Genomic DNA, 4,636 nt, shown 5'->3' on the forward strand with positions numbered 1-4,636 from the left:
CCCCGTCTCTACTAAAAATACAAAACTTAGCTGGGCGTGGTGGTGGGTGCCTGTAGTCCCAGCTACTCGGGAGGCTGAGGCAGGAGAATCGCTTGAACTCGGGAGGTGGAGGTTGCAGTGAGCTGAGATAGCACCACTGCACTGCAAAAAAAAAAAAAAGTGCTAAATAAATGTATAAATAAATTTGAACCAGCTCCTATCCAACTCTAATATTTCAATTCAATAAACATTCATAGGGTGCCTGCTCTTGGTAAGACATAAAGTACACTCTTGGACTCATTTAATAGTATATAAAATAGACTAAAAATTGAAATCCGATTGCCCTTCGTGTGTAAAACATGTTTTAACTAGATAGCCAGGTCTTATTTATCTTTATACCCCCAGCAGCCAGCACTTAATATGTGCTCAATATTTGCTAAATTGAAAATAGTGCACTGACAAAAATTCAGTATTTGTTCAGGCCTTTCCCCATTACAAAATGCTCCCACAAATAGTACAACATTTCCTGTTACAATTGAGATTCTTTGACTTTCACCCTTTCTTCTCTTTCCCCTTACTTTCATGTTTATTTATTTATGTATTTATTTATTTTATTTTTTTTTGAGATGGAGTCTGACTCTGTCACCCATGCTGGAGTGCACTGGTGCGATCTTGGCTCACTGCAACCACCACCTCCCGAGTTCAAGCGATTCTCGTGCCTCAGGCTCCTGAGTAGCTGGGATTACAGGCACGTGCCACCATGCCTGGCTAATTTTCGTAGTTTTTTAAGTGGAGACAGGGTTTCACCACGTTGGCCAGGCTGGTCTCAAACTCCTGACCTCAGGTGATCCACCCGCCTCGGCCTCCCAAAGTGTTGGTATTACAGGTGTTAGCCACCACGCCCGGCCATCATGTTATCAGCCATGTCTTCCTGACTTTCTGTTGCCTGAATCAACACATCTTCTTCAATTTCTTTATCCTTGTGTTATTGACTATTTTCAACTGCTCATTTCTGGCTCTCATTCCCTCACATCTCAGCAAATGTTTCTATTTTATACCAAAACAGTTACATTTGACTCTGAGGTGGAAGACACATTACTAGCATAAAGGTCAGTTTGGCAGAAGCCAACTGGGTCACATGCCCGAGAATCCTGAGAACCATCGCTCACTTGTCGCAAAACCTTCTGGGCATCCTTGACAGCAAGTATTACTCATCCAGTTTCAAAAAGGAATCTCACACCGGTTGTCTACTACCTGTAGTTTAAATGGTGGTCATGTTTCTTCCTTTATAATCAATTTCAGTCTTTTTATAAAGAAAGGAAGTATAGTTTAGATAAGCAGCATACTGTATAATAAAAAAATTAGGAGGCATTATAAAAAGAAGGGAACACCAAAAGTATGAGGTTAATCAGAGTGATAAATAATATTTCTGGGCAGGTGCAGTGGCTCACACTTGTAATCCCAGCACTTTGGGAGGCTGAGGCGGGTGGATCACTTGAGGTCAAGAGTTTTGAGACCAGGCCGGGCGCGGTGGCTCACGCTTGTAATCCCAGCACTTTGGGAGGCCGAGGCGGGCGGATCACGAGGTCAGGAGATCGAGACCACGGTGAAACCCCGTCTCTACTAAAAATACAAAAAATTAGCCGGGCGTGGTGGCGGGCACCTGTAGTCCCAGCTACTCGGAGAGGCTGAGGCAGGAGAATGGCGTGAACCCGGGAGGCGGAGCTTGCAGTGAGCCGAGATCGCGCCACTGCACTCCAACCTGGGTGACAGAGCGAGACTCCGTCTCAAAAAAAAAAAAAAAAGAGTTTTGAGACCAGCCTGGCCAACATAGTGAAACCTCATCTCTATTAAAAATACAAAAATTATCTGGGCATGGTGGCACAGGCCTGTAGTTCCAGCTACTGGGGAGGCTGAGGCAGGACAATAGCTTGAACCTGGGAGGTGGAGGTTGCGGTGAGCTGAGATGGTACCGCTGCACTCCAGCCTGGGTGGTAGAGCAAGATTCCATCAAAAAAAGAGAGAGAGATAGAGGGAGGAAGGAAGGAAGGAAGGAAATAATGTTCCTTATTTTCAAGGTCTGATGTCATATGGTAGCTACTATCAGGAGGAAGGACCCCTTTAAACCCAGATTTTCAATGATAGACAAGGCTATAGTTTGAATATGGCCCCCGAAGCTCATGTGCTGCAAGCAGAATCCCCAAAGCAACAGTGCTGAGTGGTGGGAACTTTAAAAGATGATTAGGTCGTCTGCCTTCATGAATGGATTAATGCTATGATCTCAGGACTGGACTCCGTTAAAAGGAAGAGTTCAGCCTCTGTCTTCTCTCTCTCTCTCTCTCTCACACTCACTCTCTGTCCCCTGTCTTCTCTCTTCTCTTTCTCTCATTCTCTCTTGCCCTTCTGTGATAATATGGCAAGAAGTACCTCACCAGATGCAGACCTCACCAGATGCCCTTCAACCTTGGACTTCCCAGCCTCCAGAAACTATACCCAGTCTCGATATCTGTTACAGAACACAAAATGGACATAGACAAAATGGAAAGAAGTAGAGAGGTGACGATAGTTTCATAAGAAGCTGGGGCTCTCATTTGGTTTCCATATGCCTGATGCCTTTGACATCTAGGCAGAGGTCTCATTCTAATATCCCTGGTAGATTCGACACAGCACAGCAGTTAAGAGCACAGACTTGGCCGGGTGGGGTGGCTCACACTTGTAATCCCAGCACTTTGTGAGGCCGAGGTGGGCAGATCACCTGAGGTCAGGAGTTCGAGACCAGCCTGGCCAACATGGTGAAACCCCGTTTCTACTAAAAATACAAAAAAAAAAAAATAATAATCATAATAACTGGGCGTGGTGGCAGGTGCCTGTAATCCCAGTTAGTACAAGACTCTGGCGCTGGGCTGCCAGAGGAAGAAACCTTTTTCTTTTACTTACTAGCTTTGTGAACTCAGGCAAGTTTCCTAACCTATGTCTCAGTTTTCTCCTCACTCAAAAAATAAAAACAACAAGATATACCATAGAGTTTTTACGAGCATTAAATAAATTAATATTTGCAAAGCACTTAAAACGATGCCAAGTTCCTGGCACTGTATCAATGTTTGAGAAGTAAATGACACTACAGATATAGTTATCTCACATCTTAGCACCCTATAGGTTACTAATTAATTTTGGTACACTAGCCTCATCAAATTCTCACAATTCCGAGGAAGGTATTATTACCTTGATGTGTGGATCAAGAAATAAAGTTTCCTAAGTGTTTTGTGAAGTTAATGATTTGGGGACAAAGTTGACCAGAAAGAAAAATAATTTCATCTATTTTATTTCTATGCTTAGTTCAAGGGAAAAGGGTGAGCACCTTTTCTCCTATTTTCATAGCAGAGAGCACAGTGGCTAATCACTTAATTTTGCTTTGGTTACCAATATGGTTTGGCTGTGTCCCCACGCAAATCTCATCTTCAAGTGTAGCTCCCATAATCCCCACGTGTCATGGGAGGGACCTAAAGGGAGGTAATTGATTCATGGGGGCGGGTCTTTCCCGTGCTGTTCTCATGATAGTGAATAAGTCTCACGAGATCTGATGGTTTTATAAAGGGTAGTTCCCGGGCAGACGCTCTCTTGCCTGCGCCACATAAAATGTGACTTTGCTTCTTCGCCCACCGCCATGATTGGGAAGCCTCCCCAGCCGTGTGGAACTGAGTCCATTAAACCTCTTTTTCTTTATAAATGACCCAGTCTCAGGTATTTCTTCATAGCAGTATGAAAATGGATTAATACAGTTACTATGATAACAAGTAGAATACCTTCCATTGAAACATAGTTTGTATATGCGTATCTGTGATATGTGATATATTGCATGTCTCTCTTCCAAGAAAGTTTTCCTATTACTAAGTCCTTTATTACTAAGGACCTTCGGGGAACAATAATAATTTCATACATATGAGTTTTAATGGTGAGTGTTACACTTATGCCCAACTTCTAGGCTGAAGTGCAGTCTGTTAGCCTGCAGAGGGAAGCTCACTGTGGACTCTGGACTGAGTCTTCCTCTTCTCCAACACACACCTGTACCTAGAGTTATGGAAGAAGTTTGTTTTCTGCTCTGCATATTGGTATTTCCTTTTTCCCTTTTTTTCTTTTCTTTTTTTTTTTTTTTAATTTTTATCTGGAGACAGAGTCTAACTCTGTCACCTAGGCTGGAGTGCAGTGGTGCGATGTTGGCTCACTGCAACCTCCACCTCCCAGGTTCAAGCGATTCTCCTGCCTCAGCCTCCTGAGTAGCTGGGATTACAGGCACCCACCACCATGCCCAGCTATTTTTTGTATTTTTAGTAGAGACAGGGTTTCACTATGTTGGTTAGGCTCGTCTCGAACTCCTGACCTCAAGTGATTCACCTGCCTCTGCCTCCCAAAGTGCTGGGATTACAGGCGTGAGCCACCACGCCTGGCCCCCTTTTCTTTTATTTTCTTTCTTTCTTTCTTTCCTTTTTTTTTTTTTTTCTTCAATAGAGACAGAATCTTGTTATGCTGCCCAGGCTGGTCTCCAACTCCTGGCCTCAAGCAATCCTCTCTCACCTCAGCCTCCCAAAGTGCTGGAATTACAGGCATGAGCCACTGCACCCAGCCAGTATTTCCTATTTTAAATAGGATACTATGCATG

This window comes from Hylobates moloch, unplaced genomic scaffold (assembly GCF_009828535.3).
Source record: "Hylobates moloch isolate HMO894 unplaced genomic scaffold, HMol_V3 SCAFFOLD_18, whole genome shotgun sequence".
In the NCBI taxonomy this organism is placed as follows: Eukaryota; Metazoa; Chordata; class Mammalia; order Primates; family Hylobatidae; genus Hylobates; species Hylobates moloch.